The 20,791-nt window shown below is 42.7% G+C and overlaps 1 protein-coding gene, 10 non-coding genes and 2 pseudogenes across 27 annotated transcripts in view; all 13 read left to right on the top strand.

Annotated features, from left to right (window-relative positions):
* LOC120036514 (piggyBac transposable element-derived protein 4-like) overlaps positions 1 to 20,791 on the top strand; it is a 140,825-nt gene that overhangs the window by 80,480 nt on the left and 39,554 nt on the right. For 2 of the 17 annotated variants that reach the window (XR_005474516.1, XR_005474517.1), the window contains 7 exons: positions 207 to 254; positions 963 to 1,030; positions 1,284 to 1,317; positions 1,813 to 1,865; positions 17,663 to 17,710; positions 18,090 to 18,134; positions 18,877 to 19,051. The gene's annotated coding sequence lies outside the window, so the exon portion shown is untranslated. The other 15 variants (XR_005474520.1, XM_038982954.1, XM_038982959.1 and 12 more) reach the window with 13 other exon arrangements.
* On the top strand, positions 18 to 89 carry LOC120036558. The gene has a single exon (XR_005474562.1). It is a non-coding gene; the product is annotated as a small nucleolar RNA SNORD30 (small nucleolar RNA).
* On the top strand, positions 408 to 534 carry LOC120036540. The gene has a single exon (XR_005474544.1). It is a non-coding gene; the product is annotated as a small nucleolar RNA SNORD22 (small nucleolar RNA).
* On the top strand, positions 1,066 to 1,135 carry LOC120036571. The gene has a single exon (XR_005474574.1). It is a non-coding gene; the product is annotated as a small nucleolar RNA SNORD31 (small nucleolar RNA).
* On the top strand, positions 1,916 to 1,985 carry LOC120036572. Its single transcript, XR_005474575.1, has one exon. It is a non-coding gene; the product is annotated as a small nucleolar RNA SNORD31 (small nucleolar RNA).
* Positions 4,089 to 4,162, top strand: LOC120036584 (annotated as a pseudogene).
* LOC120036547 lies at positions 14,480 to 14,543 on the top strand. The gene has a single exon (XR_005474551.1). It is a non-coding gene; the product is annotated as a small nucleolar RNA SNORD29 (small nucleolar RNA).
* On the top strand, positions 14,955 to 15,017 carry LOC120036569. Its single transcript, XR_005474572.1, has one exon. It is a non-coding gene; the product is annotated as a small nucleolar RNA SNORD29 (small nucleolar RNA).
* Positions 15,641 to 15,712, top strand: LOC120036559. Its single transcript, XR_005474563.1, has one exon. It is a non-coding gene; the product is annotated as a small nucleolar RNA SNORD30 (small nucleolar RNA).
* LOC120036533 lies at positions 16,031 to 16,157 on the top strand. The gene has a single exon (XR_005474537.1). It is a non-coding gene; the product is annotated as a small nucleolar RNA SNORD22 (small nucleolar RNA).
* On the top strand, positions 16,659 to 16,728 carry LOC120036573. Its single transcript, XR_005474576.1, has one exon. It is a non-coding gene; the product is annotated as a small nucleolar RNA SNORD31 (small nucleolar RNA).
* On the top strand, positions 17,235 to 17,304 carry LOC120036563. Its single transcript, XR_005474566.1, has one exon. It is a non-coding gene; the product is annotated as a small nucleolar RNA SNORD31 (small nucleolar RNA).
* On the top strand, positions 18,735 to 18,808 carry LOC120036597 (annotated as a pseudogene).

The raw sequence follows: 20,791 nt of genomic DNA on the forward strand, positions 1-20,791 counted from the left end.
GATCCCGTCCTTCTGCTGAACATGATGAATATTCTCTTTGGAATCTCGTTCGTCTGAACTCCTGTTGAGAAAAGGAATAGCTGACTTCAGCAGAGGGCTACGTAACCTGTCATAAAGGCTACATATGTAATGTCTAACCCCCTCCATGTGCCTGCCTGGTATCTGTTGCCCACCCAGACTTTAACCTGAAGCATATGTCTTTGTAGGTTCTTCTGTTTGTGGCTGAACAAGGAGCCGTGATGCCAACTAGACTGGTGAGTTTTGGTTAATGAGTACGTTCGGTAATGAATCTAGTCCTTGTATCTTAAACAGAGCCTCTGCTTTAGCCACAAGCTACAACCAGTCTAGTATTAACTGACTGCAAACAGAGTGAACGGTGTATGTTTGGTAGTCGTGGTGACTCTGGCTCCTAGTGATGACACCCGCACGTGTCTTACGCCCTGCGTTGACGACAGAACCTGCAAAGGTGGACCCACTGGCGTTGCCAGGGCAACAAGGGGACAGCTGGTTGGGGTTACCAACTGTCTGATGGGACCAGAGACCCACACACAATAGCTTTTGGCTTTGCATTGTCGATCCAAGATGGCTGCCATTAGATTTAATATCAAGAAGTAGATGCAGAATCATTCATGAAATGCTAGTAGCAGCACAAGTGACTGGGGTGGATGGGCCACTCAGGGTGTAGTCAATTTATTTTTTCATGCAGTACCATCAATACAGTTTAAGCAGGATATAAGTTAGAATACTGACTTCCAAATAACTAGTGTCCTGATGTAGTACAGGGCCCTTGTCTGCACTTTCCCATAGTCTCTCAGGGTGGTAGTGCTGGTCTAGGATCAGTTGTCTTTTAGATAGTCGTGTTACCTCCCCAGCTGATTGGTTACCCCTCTGATCTATCAGACAATAAAGCAGTCTTTAATGTAGTGCTGTTCAGCATGTTTATTTGGATTCTTCTCCTTCAGGTCCTGATGGTCCTGATGGTGGTACCAGACTGGTCACTAGAAGATGCCTGTTACTGAACTACCACAAGGTGTGTATGATCGACTTTACTTCTGTCCTTTATAATGTAGAAGTGATGATTTCCTGTTACCGCCCCAGTCTGATGTTAAGCTGACTGATTGGTTACTGAACTGATCTATACTATAGCAGTGAGGTCTGGTCCTGAGGACCCAGAGGAGTGGTGGGTCCCCAGGATTAGATAATGCTGTGCTGTAGACTGATCTAATGTTTGACCACTAGTTTTTACAATACCACTTAGTTATCCCTCAACTCTCCTCCCCCAGTTGATGTCCTTGTGGGTCTGCAGTCTTCAGGAAGGTGTGTATGATTGTGTTTTTACAGCCTCTTCACTCACTGACCTTTCACCTCTTGCACTTGGTACCAACTCCACCTACCTTCTACCTACTCATTAACATCACTGAGGGAACTACTATTCCCATGAACGTTTAACTACAGCTCACACCCACCACATGGAACATTCTGGATGTATGTGATGAAATGACATCCCCAGTTGGTTGGCTTCTGTCCGGTGCTCTGTGGCTGGCATCAACGCAGGTTTCCCATCGGTCCTCCTGTGGGTTGGGCAGACACTGACAAGCCTGCTCTCAGTGCGGGGGCAGGGGTAAGGTGGGCTGCCTGCCTGGAGGGAGGGTGTCTGGGTGGGGAGCTTGTAGCCAGACCTTGGACTACTGGCTGGATGGCTACAATGACTGAACCCCCTTGGTCTGATCTCGTCTCAGAATGCTCTGCATATAGTCTGCAGTACCTAATGTACTTCTGCATAATGTTTAATTTGGTATCTGTTCCTTCCAGGTCCTAACTGTTCCAGCCTGGCCACTGGAGAACTGTTGCTGCACTACCTCAAGGTGTGTAGGATCAACTTTGATCAGTTGCCATTAATTTCTGTCCTTTATAATGTAGAAGTGATGATTTCCTGTTACCGCCCCAGTCTGATGTTAAGCTGACTGATTGGTTACTGAACTGATCTATACTCTAGAGCAGTGTTTCACAATCCTGGTTCTGGGGACCTAGATGTAAGGCTTCGTTTAGACACAGCTCAATTCTGATCTTTCACTAATTAGTCTTGAGTAATCAAATCAGTAAAGATCTGGTGTGATTGTTAAACACCAATTAGTGGAAATCTGAATTGGTCTGCCTGTGTAAACGCAGCATTATTCACCAAATTCAATCAAGGGTTTGAGTGTAATCAGGTGTAGGGTGTGTTAGTGGAATTAAATAATTCCTCTAATCTACTCATTAATTAAATTCAATCTGTCTATTTATAAGAATTTGTAAGATAATTATTAACATAAAATAGACAGGATAGTCTTATTTAAATTAGATAATTGGGTTTATTCTCGGAGCAAGCTGCCATTTAATCATAAACACAGGTTTATATACAAGATATGACGTCATAGGTTACAGAATTAAGTCTCACAAATAGAAAACAGGTTCAAAAGTTCATTCCAACTTCACAGGGCACTCACATGAAACACCATATAATCATTTATCCTGAAGGCTCACTATAATTGATTACCACTTTAGCAGACAACTCAAGATAATGGCAGACCTAAAAAGTTTATCTAAACACCTCAGGGCTAAGTTGGGTCAGTTCAACCATAGTTTAACGACCTTTTCTACTTATTTTATGACCCACAACACACATCTCTTTTCACCAGGCATGCAGAGTTCAATTAGTTATAGTTTTATCTAAAGCTAGAATTTGTTAACTATTTATTAACAAAATTCCTGACAGGTGGTATTCAGGTTTTCACTGGCAGTGCTGTCCCAGCATATTAACACTTAACACGTTGAGTTGTGAATTCTGTCCTGTAATTAGATCACCTGGTCAACAGTGAGGGACTCACAATGCTCTGGTCTCATTCTTGTAAACAAACACCATGTGACTGGACCTACTGTAAAATACATAAGTAGCTATCAATATAAACTTCATAGAAATAATGTAAATGTTATTGGTGAAACCCTGTTTTCCAAATGCCCTGGTAGACCACCCAAGCCTAGTTCTGGGGGGGGAAACACTTGTTGACAGTTTTGGGTCCCCAGGATTAGAATACCCTGCTATAGACTGATCTCATGTCTGACTACAAGGTCTTACAATGTCACTTCATGCTTTTCTACTTTCTCCCTCTAGGTTTCTGCCCCCCTGGTTGAGGTCCTAGTGTCTGCCGTGTTCGTAAAGGTGTGTGACTTTTGACAGCATTGTAATGCTCCACATTAAGCATTCTGGAATGTTGTAAATGATGAACATACTACGCAACACACCAGTCAGGTGGCAATCCTGTCCTGTGCTCTGGGCTGGATAAAGGTCTGGCTGCCCATCGGCCCTCCTGTGGGTTGGGCAGACACTGACAAGCCTGCTCTCGGTACAGGGGTAAGGTGGGCTGCCTGCCTGGAGGGAGGGTGTCTGGGTGGGGGCTTGATCCCAGACCCTGGACCGCTGGCTGGATGGCTGCAATGACTGAACTAGACACTCCTGATCTGGTTTCAGAATGCTCTGAATGTAGTCTAGTAAAATAAGATTGGGATTATTTGGTTTTAAAACTGTTCTGTCTTTTTAGAGCTCGTTGGCTGCTGAAGTGTTGCTGTGCTGGTGGAGCGGGAAGGTGTGTAGTGGGAATGACTTACGGTTCCAGTATTATAATACACTGAGTATAGAGGACATTAAACCTTCCTAATATTGAGTTTGCCCTCAGAACAGCCTCAGTTGTCTACAAGGTGTCTGAAAGCGTTCCACAGGGATGTTGGCCCGTGACACAACTGTGGGTCGGCATTGGAGTCAAGTTAGCTGGATGTCCTTTGGGTGGTGGACCAGTGTTGATACACATAAGAAACTTGCTCTTGACAAACCCAGCAGTTTCATTTGAGCTAAACCGGTCCACCTGGCACCTACCATACCCCATCCAAAGGAATTAAAATCCTTTGTATTGCCATTCTCAACTTTTGGCCAAGACTATGTATTATAATGGAAAAGGGGGGCAGATCAATATTAGGAAGATGTTGTTAATGTACTGTTGAATGTTCCTCTTGGATCATCACACTGACCCATGCAATTTGTTATAAACTACATACTCTGACGTGATGAGTCATCATTACCGCCCCAGTCTGATGTAATGCTGACTGATTGGTTACTCTCTGATCAAGTCATCTCAGACCTTGTGTATTAGTCCCTACAGTATCACCAGGGTTTAATTCTCACTGTTTTCCCTCTAGTTCTCCTACACTGGCAAGCCCTCTTGCATTCCTGTTTGGTCAGCAAGGAAGTGGGATGTCTCGTTGGAACTGGGGAAAACCAGGCCAAGTCAATTCAACCCAGTGACTGTTTTGATGTATAAATAAATCTACAAATTAATGCTTGTCCTATTTTTCGTTCTTGGTGGTAGTAAATCAGACTTGGGTGAATTTGGCCATTTTGAATGAACCATGTGGTCTGAAATCAATACTGAACAATGTGACATTTCCTTCATATCATTATGTAGTTATTCTAGGTGGTTTTAAACATGCACATGTAACGGGGATTGACATTGTTCACTGGCTATAGAAAGTTGACTGAATTATTTTAAGCCGTTGTGTTTTTGGGAGGAATTTATTGTGAGATGCATGTTTTGTCATGGAGTGTACTTTAACGATACGGTGGGGAAATTTTATAGCTAATATATGGAACAGACTTGGTTTACAGTGATTTCAAAACCGCTAAAGATGGTGGCTAAATAAAGCGTTAATTCAAAGTAAATTCCGGTATATTTAACGGGTGGTATCATGGACATTAATGTGCCAGCTTGTGGTCCCGAAAACCCCCCAAATGAGTTACCTCTGGTTCTTTCAACCATACCTACGGTGGAATCAATCGGGTTTCTTGAAAAAACCTACGTTTTTTGACCATGTGGCGCCATTAACCCCATCTGTTGGCCGTGAAGCACAGTGGTAGAGAATTTGGGCTCACTACAAGGTAAGAGCGTTTGCGCTTGAGGCTAGTTTCCCGGACACAGATTGAGCCTTACCCGGGACTTTATATTAGAATTTTGGTGAATAACAGGAGAAATAAGCCGTCCTGTACAGCTCATATTGCGTGCCGTTTAGTACTGGTCTGCGTCACACCAGTCATATGGCACCGATCACATTTTCCTGTCGAGCATAAATTGGCTTTTAGGAGATTCTACATTTTCTGAGATCCGTTAACTTGACCATTATAGCAGGGGCTTTTCATTTCAGTACAAATGCTTCAATTGTGTGACCGTTAGCGAATATCAGAAAAAGGTTTACGCCTGAATTTACCACAGATCTTGTTTTCAGTGTTGATGTCAAAACATTTTCCCAAAGGATTTGTCCAACGAATCGTGACGGAGTTGGTTCCCAACAAGATGCCATTACTAACTGCTCTCTATAGCAGCTGGGTCTGGTCTACCTAGTTAATTGTATGCAACACATTTTCCAGCGAATGATAGTCCCGCTTCCCATCCGTCTCAAACCTCATTGTGCCATTTGTGTGATGTATTGTCTCCACCTTCTTGCCTTTTGTACTGTCGTCTGTGGCCACTAATGTTTGTACCATGTTTTGTGCTGCTACCATGTATTGTTGCTACTATGATGTGTTGTGTTGCTGCCTTGCTATGTTCTCTTAGGTCTCTCTTTATGTACTGTATTTATTTTGAATCCCAGGCTTCGTCCCCGCAGGACGCCTTTTGGTAGCCATCATTGTAAATAAGAATTTGTTCTTTTGCCTAGTTAAAGGTTAAATAAAAAAGTCAGCGCACCCTTTTTCTACATCTATCCTCTTCTAGTTAGTAGGATACAATACCTGTATGTTTCTAGTGGTGAACTGGGATAGTGCAGCAGAACACCACTGGATAGAATACCTGTATGTCTCTAGTGGTGAACTGGGATAATGCAGCAGAACACCACTGGATAGAATACCTGTATGTCTCTACTGGTGAACTGGGATAGTGCAGCAGAACACGCCTGGATAGAATACCTGTATGACTCTAGTGGTGAACTGGGATAGTGCAGCAGAACACCACTGGATAGAATACCTGTATGTCTCTAGTGGTGAACTGGGATAGTGCAGCAGAACACCACTGGATAGAATACCTGTATGTCTCTAGTGGTGAACTGGGATAGTGCAGCAGAATGCAACTGTCCTATAATCTTTGCCATTAAGTGTTTTGGCAAAATTTGATCAGGAATTAAGACTATTAGTGTAAGGGACAATGTATATTAAAAATAAGATTATTGTTATAAAATGCCTTTTATCACTCAGATGGTTGGTATTTTCTGTGGCATTATAAAGGTTTTAGTCTAACATTGGACATGATGCCAAATAACCTTTCACCTGACTGATGCATGCTTTCATTAAAGGAAAATTCCACCCAAAACGGTCTGTTGGTATTTGCAAAATGCATCATATGGGGATTTCTGTATTTTGAAAGTTACATATCGTGAGAACTTGATTATTGACAAGCAAAACATTTTGGGACTATGTTACAATGGACTAATGAAACAAATACCAAAATATGGTTTTTGGATGGAGTTTTCCTTCAACTGGTTTCTAGAACTCCCTGGAAAACTGTATTTTATGGTATTATTCTGTAGTGATGAAATTAAAACCTTTTCAAGACATGAAGTCAAACCGTTACACACCAACACTAACCATGGTGGGGTGACTGAATTTAATATACAGTTATACACCAACACTAACCAGGGTGGGGTGACTGAATTTAATATACAGTTATACACCAACACTAACCATGGTGGGGTGACTGAATTTAACAGTTACACACCAACACTAACCATGGTGGGATTACTGAATTTAACAGTTACACACCAACACTAACCATGGTGGGATTACTCAATTTAACAGTTACACACCAACACTAACCATGGTGGTGTGTTCTTCCAGCTGATCTTATCTGAGCTGGAGATTGCCCAGCATGCTCTGCTCCACTTCACCGGTGAGCGGAGCTACCACCTTTGATATTGATTAACTACACATACTTCACAACCTTTGTACCAATATCTGCTGCAGCCGAGAGGTTTTGGGGGCTCCAAGACTTCACAGCAGAAGTACTACAAGACTTTTGTCACCAGGAAATGTCCTGCCCTCACAGGAGGATTCTGAGGCTGTGTTGGACCTGATTAGAATGAGGTTTTTACAGAAAAGCAGGTTGATTTTGTTTAGTTCATTTCTTTTTTGGTAGTTTGTGTGATATTTTATTTATTTTTAACCATATGTTATTTTTGGGGATCCTTATTATCCACCCACACAGTAGGTGGCGGAATGCACATTTAATTGTTGCGAACGCCATTATACCATAGAAGAAGAGAGACAGACAGACAGACATACAGACAGACTGCGGTCTAGACACCCTCAGGCAGTGATGCCAATTTAGCAATTTTGTTGCTATATTTAGCAACTTTTTTTTCAAACAGCACCTAAAAACAAATGTAGCTAATTTTAAAAATGTATTTGGAACTTGTGGCAACTTTTGAAAAATGACTCAAACGCTAAAACGCACATATTTTCCCTCTAAATGACACAAAAACTATTTTCTCTGTCACAACACACGTGCCTGGCTGCAAAAGTGCATTGTGAGTGACGTCAGCAGCAGGCCAGCAGCAATTTCAGCAAATTGCAAATCATTGTTGGCTGACTGCAGCAGCAGTAGTACGTGTTCGACGAGATCTTGAACAGAACTTACAACATCAATCAACATGTCTCAATCAAAATTGTACAGCCAGAAGTACAGAAAAGAGTGGGAGTACCTGAATTTAAAGGGTGGCTGAAGCCAGTAATTGGGGATGATTGTTGGGCATACTGTGCGTACTGCAAATCAGATATGCTTGCAAAAATGTATGACATCAAAAAACATTGTGCTACAGCAAAACATATAAATAAATCAAAACCGTACAACCCCACAACGCAGTCTACATTACCACAGTTGGTTAAAAAAGTGGATAACTGCAAAAGCTACTATGGCAATGACCACTGCAGAGCATTGTTCGCTGCTAGCATGCGACCATTTAGGTATGGCTTGCAAAGTTGCCTTTTCAGATTCTGTGGCAGCAACAAACTTCCAAATGCACCGCACCAAGTGCACAGAAATGATTAGGGGAATACTGGCTCCTTATTTTCTCAAAAGGGTAACATCAGATGTGGGGGATGAGAAGTTCAGTCTCCTTTTGGATGAGTCCACTGATGTCAGTGTCTCGAAATACCTGGGTGTGGTGATTCGGTATTTCAGTGCTAAAAAAGAACCGTTGTGTCCACATTTCTCAGGCTAGTTGTCTGGGAGGGTGGCGATGCCAGATCAATAGCAAAGGCGGTAGTTGAGTTTCTTGAGAAGTGCAACCTTAAAAAAGAGAATCTTCACAGTATTGGCACTAATAATGCGTCTGTGACGACTGGGGTACACAACGGGGTGCACATGATTTTAAAGGTAGAATGTGCATTGCCCAATTTGGTACTCATCCGTGATGTGTGCCATTCTTTACAATTGGCGGTCTGTGCAGCATCCAAAGAAACCATCCCTAGGAGTGTTGAGTACTTAATCAGGGAAACCTACAACTGGTTTTCCATTTCCCCAAAACGGCGCAAGGCGTACAAAGCAGTGTATGCCACCATTAATTGTGTCCAGAAACCCCTGCAGGTCACCAAAGTGTGTGCCACACGTTGGCTATCGATTGAGCCTGCGGTAACTCGTATATTGAGCCAGTGGGAAGAACTGAAACTCCACTTTGAGTTGACCAAGGCCAGTGAGCATTGCTACATGGTGGATGTGCGCCACGCTATGTACATGGACAAGACCAACTATGTCTACCTGACATTCTTGAAATCAATCCAGTTGCAGTGAAGTAATTTGAGGGAGAGCAAACAGATCCTGTCAAGCTTTTGGACAATCTGGTACACCTCTTAACATCAATTTGCAGCAGAGTAGTCAACCCTATGGCAAAAATGGATGTCCTGAATGATGCCATTGATGGACATCTCAGTCCATCACCATGTACCAACTCAGTCTTGCGCCAGAGGACAAAAAGGTCATTCGGAGACAGTGCATCAACTACATTGTTGCTTTAAGCAAGGAGCTGCAAGCAAGGCTCCCAGACAACCTTGAAGCCTTGCGAAACAACATGGCCTTGTTCAGTGTTAAGGAAACGCTAAAGCACAATAAAGGCACCACTGAAATTATTAAAGTAGCTGAGCTACTGGGGTACCAGCCCCAAACAATTGATAAAATTGTTTCCCAATGGAGAAACATCCATCTGTTTAGGTGGGACTCAACTGAAAATATGGTCGAGTTTTGGAGTGAAGTCAATAACTACACGGACTCTTCCGGGTCAAATCCATTTGAAGAACTGTGCAAAGCTGCACTCGCTGCCCTCTCCTTGCCACGCTCAAATGCGGAGGTTGAACGGCTGTTCAGCCAAATGAGTGTGGTCAAGTCAAAGTTAAGAAATAGAATATCACTGCACACTCTCACCTCCATACTCCTGGTGCGGTATGGACTGAAGCTGGCTGGTGAAACCTGTTACCAGCATAAACTACCAAGTGAAGTTCTGCAGCAGTTTGGCACCACAGCAGCATACAGCTTTAAGGCCACTCCATCCTCTACTGCTGGTTCCAGCTCCGTGACAATGCAGTTGGACAGTGAAGAGGATTTCCTTGCCAATCTATGATCCATCATATTTACAGTACGTATGCAAGGAGTGGGCTTTCTGGAACTGGCGGAGACACACAGCTGATGGTGGCAGTGTGTACTGCAGTGGGTGCGAAAACAGTGGCAAAATCTGAAGGAAACCATCGAGCAGCTAGCCAGCCAAGCAGCACAACAACCTGGGGAGAGCTGGAGAGAGATGCCTAGCACATACATCATTATTTGAGTTAAGTTGCTTATTCAATAAGATAGCATATATACCTTGTTATTTGCCTGTACCTATAATTGTTGATCAGTTAGGTAGCATGTTAACTAACTACCAATACACTGCTTAAAACTATGATTGTTCAGAATGTGTAGGTTTACTAGTTAAAAAGTTGGTCCTGCCGTACATACCTACACGTACGCTACGGTCACAAGACGCAGGCCTCCTAATTGTCCCTAGAATTTCTAAGCAAACAGCTGGAGGCAGGGCTTTCTCCTATAGATCTCCATTTTTATGGAACGGTCTGCCCATGTGAGAGACGCAGACTCGGTCTCAACCTTTAAGTCTTTACTGAAGACTTATCTCTTCAGTAGGTCATATGATTGAGTGTAGTCTGGCCCAGGAGTGTGAAGGTGAACGGAAAGGCTCTGGAGCAACGAACCGCCCTTGCTGTCTCTGCCTGGCCGGTTCCCCTCTCTCCACTGGGATTCTCTGCCTCTAACCCTATTACAGGGGCTGAGTCACTGGCTTACTGGTGCTCTTTCATGCCGTCCCTAGGAGGGGTGCGTCACTTGAGTGGGTTGAGTTACTGACGTGATCTTCCTGTCTGGGTTGGCGCCCCCCCTTGGTTTGTGCTGTGGTGGAGATCTTTGTGGGCTATACTCGGCCTTGTCTCAGGATTGTAAGTTGGTGGTTGAAGATATCCCTCTAGTGGTGCGGGGGCTGTGCTTTGGCAAAGTGGGTGGGGTTATATCCTTCCTGTTTGGCCCTGTCCGGGGGTATCATCGGATGGGGCCACAGTGTCTCCTGACCCCTCCTGTCTCAGCCTCCAGTATTTATGCTGCAGTAGTTTATGTGTCGGGGGGCTAGGGTCAGTTGGTTATATCTGGAGTACTTCTCCTGTCTTATCCAGTGTCCTGTGTGAATTTAAGTATGCTCTCTCTAATTCTCTCCTTCTCTCTTTCTTTCTCTCTCTCGGAGAACCTGAGCCCTAGGACCATACGTCAGGACTACCGGGCATGATGACTCCTTGCTGTCCCCAGTCCACCTGGCCTTGCTGCTGTTCCAGTTTCAACTGTTCTGCCTGCGGTTATGGAACCCCTACCTGTCCCAGACCTGCTGCTTTCAACTCTTAATGGTCGGCTATGAAAAGCCAACTGACATTTATTCCTGATTATTATTTGACCATGCTTGTCATTTATGAACATTTTGAAAATCTTGGCTCTCTCTAATTCTCTCCTTCTCTCTTTCTTTCTCTCTCTCGGAGGACCTGAGCCCTAGGACCATACGTCAGGACTACCGGGCATGATGACTCCTTGCTGTCCCCAGTCCACCTGGCTTTGCTGCTGTTCCAGTTTCAACTGTTCTGCCTGCGGTTATGGAACCCCTACCTGTCCCAGACCTGCTGTTTTCAACTCTTAATGATCGGCTATGAAAAGCCAACTGACATTTATTCCTGATTATAATTTGACCATGCTTGTCACTTATGAACATTTTGAACATCTTGGCCATGTTCTGTTATAATCTCCACCCGGCACAGCCAGAAGAGGACTGGCCACCCCTCATAGCCTGGTTCCTCTCTAGGTTTCTTCCTAGGTTTTGGCCTTTCTAGGGAGTATTTCCTAGCCACCGTGCTTCTACACCTGCATTGCTTGCTGTTTGGGGTTTTAGGCTGGGTTTCTGTACAGCACTTCGAGATATTAGCTGATGTACGAAGGGCTATATAAAATAAACTTGATTTGAAAAATAAAATAAATAAAATGTAATTGTTCAATAATGTGTAATTGTTCAATAATTCAATGTGTTGTGTTTAAAAATAAAAATGTGATAATATAAAATGTGTTGTGTTTATATTAATTTTACAAATAAAAGTATATGATAATAAACAAACAAATCTAAACTAACAAATGTCAAATCATATTTTTCGCCAAGATTATTTTTATGTTTTTTTTTCCGTGTGATATTTATATATATTTTTTCACTTTTTTTTGTTTTTATTAACAGTAACATGCAAAACATAAACATAACAGCCAGAGGGATTCCACAAAGAAATGAGAAAAAAAACGAAAAAAAAACTAATCCACATTATATCAATTCAAATACAGACATATTGCGAATACGTTTTTTTGACATTTTGTTTTGTATACGTTTCAAAGACTCTAAATAGTTTTCCAAATCAGATCAAAAAATTAAGAAAAGGGCCTTTTTCTTCATACATTTTGATTTGTGTATGAAAAATGTTCCAAATAAAATAAAGAGATTTATGACATATTCACATTCAATTGTGGAATCAGTGTAGTAAAATAATATGTCAAACTTAGAAATTTCAATGGGTTGTATGCAATTTGAGGCCAAGATATAGTTTTACATCAGTCCAGAACACTTCACTATATAACAATGACAGAATAAGTGTTCAATTAGAGTCTACGTAATGACAAAGTTTTACGTTATTATGTAATGACGGCATCACGCAATGACATCACAACGTCATTTAGCAACAAATGAACTTCCTCTAGAAATTAGTTGGCAACACTGAGCGGAATGCGGCGAAAGCACCTACAGGTAACTTAGCTAGTCGCCACTTTGGCATTCAATCTAAAGCCATCCTTTTGTTTCAACTGTTCCACTGATCTTTAGAATTTACCCTAGACAAATTATGGACTTCTAGTATCAAATATGTTTTGTTCTGATTTGTTTATTTCATGTTCAGGCCGATATCTGGCTGTTAGCATTGCAACGTCTTTCGATGATGAGAATTTACACAGACCTGTTCTGAATACCTGATTGTACTTTCGTAGTTTGAGAGACTTGCAAATTTATTATAATTTTTTTAAACAAAAAACGTGTTTCGAAATGCTGCGTTCGCAGAACACGTGTCCGCATCTAGCTAGGTCACATGAGAACCTACGTTATTTAATGGCTGGCTAGCTACTGGGGTTGTAACTACAATTAGTGTTGACTTTATATTATTTTCTCCTTTCAAGATGCCGACGACTCGAATGTGCTGCTCTGGTAAGCAACATATTACTTAAATGCCTGATGACGTGGTGGTTTTACTTAGCAACTAGCTAACCACGTGCCATGTTAGCTAGTATGCTAGCTTGCCATTTAGGTGTGACCGGACCATCAAGTCGTTATAAACCCAACGTTAGGTCTCTGCTACGGTGATGATAAAATGAACTCTCTCTTACCGAATCAGCCTTTGAAGAAGGAAATTCTTTACCAGATTCTGAGTAACATTTGGCCCCTGATTCGACTGTCGTCGCTGCGCTAATGACACCCAATTCTCAATAGTGTACTACTTATTAACGTTGATCTGGTCAGAAGTAGTCGACTGTATTGGAAATAAGGTTCCATTAGCGACGATATCAATGTCGGGTTCTATATGCCTGCGTGTTGCCTGTTCATAAAGGGACCTCCCTAACTTTCCCCCTGATCAACAGAAATGCAGGACAGTTGCCAGGGAAGTCCAGAAGACTGACACGTGAGTACGTTGGCTTACCACCAGGATCATTAGATGTGTTCAGCTTGTCAGCCCTTCGCCTTTAGGAGATTCGCCAGGGCCCTTTATCTAATTCCCAAGTAAATGGATACAATTTCAGTGTAAAGGTAGATTTGTAAGTGAATATTAACTAGCATTAGCGCAGCTATTAAGAATATGGTTATCAGCTAGCATGCTAGAACATACCTGCTGACTTCCAGTCATTATGCTAGCTTTAGTGAGCATTGGCTTGCTAAACTACATTTAATTTACCTCAGTTTGAATCTGACATAACATATGTATCCATGACTTTATCTGGCTGGGGAAGTAGATTAAGGTCCTCTGCCCTAAATCCCTAAGTATCTATTTGTGTGCACGTGGCAAACTGTCATGGATTTTCAACTAAATAGGGAAGTGGACTTTGGGGTGGACTTTCAGGTGGTAACTGACTCACACGTGACTGGCTGTAAATGATGAATCTTAATGACAAGCATATATCTGATTTTTGGTGATGCTAACTTTGATCTGATGGCCTCCTTGTCCTGTGTTCCAAAGCCTCTTGTAGTAATATACAGACTAGTAAGTCACTAACATGGATGTGTTCTTTTCTCAGGTCTGCATTACTTGTGACATGACTTCCTGACTTCAAGGCATCTGAACAGAATCTCCACTTGGAGTTCCATTCTGGAATAGGAATGTGTGCTGGTGAGTTCCATTTGAGTTTATTCACTGGTGTTCAGGACAGTTCTAATGGCACCATTTCTATATGGTCACTACTTCCGGGCTTTATATGATGATCCATTGACAAGCATATGTCTGATTATTTTGTGAAGCTACTCTTTGTTCTGATGGGCTCTATTTAAGAACTTTCTATGTTCTCATAGAAGCCAGGCAAAAACTAACATTTATTTTGTGATTCCTTTAGCATTCAGACCACGAGACTGATGCGCTTTGTGAAAATCCAGGTTGGTGAAATGTTAAGACACTAGTACCCCACTTCCCTTTATAGTGCACGACCTTAGACCAGGACCCATGCACTATAAAGGGAATAGGGTGTGACTTTTTGGATGCAGGCATTTTCCCCTTTTGGCTGGCTAACTACAAGATGGCTACCGGGACGTGCTACAGTCCCAATGATGATGAACTTAGCTCACTTTGAACCGATGTGAAACGACATGAACTACTGAGTGACTGTAGCTAATGCAGCGGTTGTATGTTTAAATGTTCTTTACAGCTAAACACTAACTTCCTCTGTCATTTTAACAGACGTGGGGATGAAGTTTCCTGAAGGGATTAACACTACCTTACCTGGTGAGTTCATCCAACAAAGATCAAACTGGGTTCCCCACTACGGGTAGGATTGGTCTTCCACCAGTATACATGTTGGTGGAAACCCAAATGGCACCCTATTCTGTGTGAACTGCTCCTGAGTGGCGCAGGGGTCTAGGGCACATCCGGCTGTGATCGGGAGTACCATCGGGCGGCTCACAATTGAGTATGGACAGTCGGTCTCGTCAATAAGTTGTCCACTGCATAGGGACTGGGGTGCCATGTGGGTTGAGTGACAGAACTCTGTGGAACCAGTCACTTGAAGATGCTACAGTCCCAAGGATGACAAACTAGCTCACTTTGAACCTATGTGAAACGACATGAACTACTGAGTGACTGTATATAATGCAACAGTTGGTCATCGATTTCTCAATCCTCACACTAATAAAATGTTTACCTTTTGTTCTTTAAAGTTTGAGTGCTGTGGTCAGTGGAATTGCAGCGTGGACTCCAACATCCTGGTAAGTTGTGGTTCTGAAACTGTCCTAAATGGTGCCCTCTATAGTACACTACATTTGACCAGAGCTTTAAGGGCCCTAGTCAGAAGTAGTGCACTAGAAAGGGAGGTCTTTCCCAGAATAACAATCGTTCTCTGCAACCACATGATAAACCTTTTTAGAATCTCGTTTGTCTGACTTCCTGTTGATGATAAATGACCTGACACCCTGCAGAGTAAAGAACCCTCGCTTGACTGTCTTGTTGCAGCCTAGTTTCACGTCCTCCATTTTGTCTTACAGTTGACTGTCCTGAAACAAGATGGCTGTTCTGGGCTGCTCTAAGCTATGCAGGTAAGGATCCATCCAGTCTAAATGTATATTTTAACACTAGTGTCTTGTCCTGGAAGTGGTAGTTAAAACATTCATTAAGTTTATTGTATAGATATCTACACAGCGTTGCCAACTTTTTTACTTGTACAGTTTAGCTGAACGCAACATGTTTGAGGGATCCCGTCCTTCTGCTGAACATGATGAATATTCTCTTTGGAATCTCGTTCGTCTGAACTCCTGTTGAGAAAAGGAATAGCTGACTTCAGCAGAGGGCTACGTAACCTGTCATAAAGGCTACATATGTAATGTCTAACTACCTCCATGTGCCTGCCTGGTATCTGGTCCCCACCCAGACTTTAACCTGAAGCATATGTCTTTGTAGGTTCTTCTGTTTGTGGCTGAACAAGGAGCCGTGATGCCAACTAGACTGGTGAGTTTTGGTTAATGAGTACGTTCGGTAATGAATCTAGTCCTTGTATCTTAACCAGAGCCTCTTCTTTAGCCACAAGCTATAACCAGTCTAGTATTAACTGACTGCAAACAGAGTGAACGGTTGGTGTTTGGTAGTCGTGGTGACTCTGGCTCCTAGTGATGACACCCGCACGTGTCTTACGCCCTGTGTCGACGACAGAACCTGAAAAGGTGGACCCACTGGCGTTGCCAGGGTAACAAGGGGACAGCTGGTTGGGGTTACCAACTGTCTGATGGGACCAGAGACTCACACACAATATCATTTGGCTTTGCATTGTTGATCCAAAATGGCTGCCATTTGATTTAAGATCAAGAAGTAGATGCAGAATCATTCATGAAATGCTAGTAGCAGCACAAGTGACTGGGGTGGATGGGCCACTCAGGGTGTAGTCAATTTATATTTCCATGCAATACCATCAATACAGTTTAAGCAGGATTGAGGTTAGAATACTGACTTCCAAATAACTAGTGTCCTGATGTAGTACAGGGCCCTTGTCAGCACTTTCCCATATTTAGTCTCTCAGGGTGATAGTGCTGGTCTAGGATCAGTTGTCTTTTAGATTGGTTACCCCTCTGATCTATCAGACAATAAAGCAGTATTAATGTAGTGCTGTTCAGCATGTTTATTTGGATTCTTCTCCTTCAGGTCCTGATGGTGGTACCAGACTGGTCACTAGAAGATGCCTGTTACTGAACTACCACAAGGTGTGTATGATCGACTTTACTTCTGTCCTTTATAATGTAGAAGTGATGATTTCCTGTTACCGCCCCAGTCTGATGTTAAGCTGACTGATTGGTTACTGAACTGATCTATAGAGATGGGGCTACTTTGCTGTACTGCTGTTTATCACATTAATATAGATAGATAATCTCCTCTTCCAGGTCCTGACTGTTGTACCAGACTGGCCACTAGAAGGAAGTTCTTTGCTGTGACAGTGAATGAAGTCAAAGGTGTGTGTAATTCAAGTTACTGCGTGTAGAAGTGTAGCACAACCAGCTGGCAGATTATTTCACTTATCAACTGCAATCTATGCTACTTCCTGATGTTCAGCCAATGAGGTTGCAGCAGTCTGTCCTGGCTGAACGCAAGGTGCAACATAAGGAATTAGCATTAGCCATTCTATCGTGGTCTGCATTTTGTTCTTTTGGATGGTTTTCAATTTAAAGCTTGTTCAGGAGAAAATTATCTTTGCAGCCTGAATGGAGGTGGTCAGTAGGGGACACTACTCTCCAGCTGGGCAGATCATGTTGGGATGCCAGGGAACAAACTGAATAATAGATGTGAAAGGAATAATGGTGCCATCTGCTGGCTATTTAGTAGAAGTGATGATTTCCTGTTACCGCCCCAGTCTGATGTTAAGCTGACTGATTGGTTACTGAACTGATCTATACTCTAGAGCAGTGTTTCACAATCCTGGATCTGGGGACCTAGATGTAAGGCTTCGTTTAGACACAGCTCAATTCTGATCTTTCACTAATTAGTTTTGAATAATCAGACTCTAACCCTAATGTTGACTGCAGCTATTTACTCAGGTAGCTATAAATATAAACTTCATAGAAATAATGTAAATGTTATTGGTGAAACCCTGTTTTCCAAATACCCTGGTAGACCACCCAAGCCTAGTTCTTGGGGGGGAAACACTTGTTGACAGTTTTGTGTCCCCAGGATTAGAATACACTGCTATAGACTGATCTCATGTCTGACTACAATGTCACTTAATGCTTTCCTACTTTCTCCCTCTAGGTTTCTGCCCCCCTGGTTGAGGTCCTAGTGTCTGCAGTGTTTGGAAAGGTGTGTGACTTTTGACAGCATCTTAATTCTCCTTCCACATGAAGCATTCTGGAATGTTGTAAATGATGTAAGCGTTTCTAAACACACCAGTCAGGTGGCAATCCTGTCCTGTGCTCTGGGCTGGATAAAGGTCTGGCTGCCCATCGGCCCTCCTGTGGGTTGGGCAGACACTGACAAGCCTGCTTTTTGCAGGGGTAAGGTGGGCTGCCTGCCTGGAGGGAGGGTGACTGGGTGGGGGCTTGATCCCAGACCCTGGACTGCTGGCTGGATGGCTGCAATGACTGAACTAAAATCCTGATCTGGTTTCAGAATGCTCTGAATGTAGTCTAGTAAAATAAGATTGGGATTATTTGGTTTTAAAACTGTTCTGTCTTTTTAGAGCTCGTTGGCTGCTGAAGTGTTGCTGTGCTGGTGGAGCGGGAAGGTGTGTAGTGGGAATGACTTACGGTTCCAGTATTATAATACACTGAGTATAGAGGACATTAAAAACACCTTCCTAATATTGAGTTTGCCCTCAGAACAGCCTCAGTTGTCTACAAGGTGTCTGAAAGCGTTCCACAGGGCTGTTGGCCCGTGACACAACTGTGGGTCGGCATTGGAGTCAAGTTAGCTGGCTGTCCTTTGGGTGGTGGACCAGTGTTGATACACATAAGAGACTGTTGCTCTTGACAAACCCAGCAGTGTTTCAGTTGACACAAACCGGTGCACCTGGCACCTACCATACCTCATTCAAAGGAACTTAAATCTTTGTCTTGCCCATTTACACTCTGGGTGGTACACATACACAATCCATGTCTCGTGGCTTAAAAATCATTTTAACATGTCTGTATCTACACTGATTTAAAAAGAGATGTCAATAAGGGGTAGCTTTCACCTGGTCAGGTTAATGTATTGTCCACTCGGTGTATATGTGTTGTAATGGAAAAGGGGGGCAGATCAATATTAGGAAGATGTTGTTAATGTACTGTTGGATGTTCCTCTTGGATCATCACACTGACCCATGCAATTTGTTATAAACTACATACTCTGACGTGATGAGTCATCACTACCGCCCCAGTCTGATGTAACGCTGACTGATTGGTTACTGTCTGATCAAGTCATCTCAGACCTTGTGTATTGGTCCCTACAGTATCACCAGGGTTTAATTCTCACTATTTTCCCTCTAGCTCTCCTGTTGTACACTGGCAAGCCCTCTTGGTCAGCAAGGAAGAGGGACGTCTTGTTGGAACTGGGGAAAACCAGGCCAAGTCAATTCAACCCCATGACTGTTTTGATGTGTAAATAAATCTACAAATTAATGCTTGTCTAATTTTTCTTTCTCGGTGGTAGTAAATCAGACTTGGTGAATTTGGCCATTTTGAATGAACCATGTGGTCTGAAATCAATACTGAACAATGTGACATTTCCTTCATATCATTATGTAGTTATTCTAGGTGGTTATAAACTTGCACATGTAACGGGATTGACATTGTTCACTGGCTATAGAAAGTTGACTGAATTATTTTAAGCCGTTGTGTTTTTGGGAGGAATTTATTGTGAGATGCGTGTTTCATCATGGAGTCTATTTTAACGATACGGTGGGACAATTTTATAGCTAATATATGGAACAGACTTGGTTTACACTGATATCAAAACCGCTAAAGATGGTGGTTAAATGAAGCATTCATCCAAGTAAATTCTGGTATATTTAACGGGCGGTATCATGGACATTAATGTTCCAGTAGTCCCGAAAACCCCCCAAATGAGTTACCTCTGGTTCTTTCAACCATACCTACGGTGGAATCAATCGGGTTTTTGACCATGTAGCGCCATTAAGCCCATCTGTTGGCTGTGAAGCACAGGGGTAGAGAATTTGGGCTCACTACAAGGTATGAGCGTTTGCGCTTGAGGCTAGTTTCCCGGACACAGATTGAGCCTTATATTAGAATTTTGGTGAACAACAGGAGAAAAAAGCCGTCCTGTACAGTTCATATTGTGTGCCGTTTAGTACTGGTCTGCGTCACACCAGTCATATGGCACCGATCACATTTTCCTGTCGAGCATAAATTGGCTTTTAGGAGATTATACTTTTTCTGAGATCCGTTAACTTGACCATTATAGCAGGGGCTTTTAATTTCAGTACAAATGCTTCAATTGTGTGACTGTTAGCTGATCTCAGGAAAAAGGTTTACGCCTGAATTTACCACAGATCTTGTTTTCAGTGTTGATGTCAAAACATTTTCCCAAAGGATTTGTCCAACGAACCGTGGCGGAGTTTGTGCCTAACAAGATGCCATTACTAACTGCTCTCTATAGCAGCTGGGTCTGGTCTACCTAGTTAATGAAATGCAACACATTTTCCAGCGAATGATAGTCCCGTTTCCCATCCGTCTCAAACCTCATTGTGGCATTTTTGTGTGATGTATTGTCTCCACCTTCTTGCCTTTTGTGCTGTCGTCTGTGGCCACTAATGTTTGTACCATGTTTTGTGCTGCTACCATGTATTGTTGCTACTATGATGTGTTGTGTTGCTGCCTTGCTATGTTCTCTTAGGTCTCTCTTTATGTACTGTATTTATTTTGAATCCCAGGCTCCGTCCCCGCAGGACGCCTTTTGCCTTTTGGTAGCCGTCATTGTAAATAAGAATTTGTTCTTCACTGGCTTGCCCTGTTAAAGGTTAAATAAAAAAATCTGCGCACCCTTTTTCTACCTCTATCCTCTTCTGGTTAGTAGGATACAATACCTGTATGTTTCTAGTGGTGAACTGGGATAGTGCAGCAGAACACGCCTGGATAGAATACCTGTATGTCTCTAGTGGTGAACTGGGATAGTGCAGCAGAACACCACTGGATAGAATACCTGTATGTCTCCAGTGGTGAACTGGGATAGTGCAGCAGAACACGCCTGGATAGAATACCTGTATGTCTCTAGTGGTGAACTGGGATAGTGCAGCAGAACACCACTGGATAGAATACCTGTATGTCTTTAGTGGTGAACTGGGATAATGCAGCAGTACACCACTGGATAGAATACCTGTATGTCTCTAGTGGTGAACTGGGATAATGCAGCAGAACACCACTGGATAGAATACCTGTATGTCTT

Source organism: Salvelinus namaycush, unplaced genomic scaffold (genome assembly GCF_016432855.1).
Source record: "Salvelinus namaycush isolate Seneca unplaced genomic scaffold, SaNama_1.0 Scaffold138, whole genome shotgun sequence".
Taxonomy (NCBI): Eukaryota; Metazoa; Chordata; class Actinopteri; order Salmoniformes; family Salmonidae; genus Salvelinus; species Salvelinus namaycush.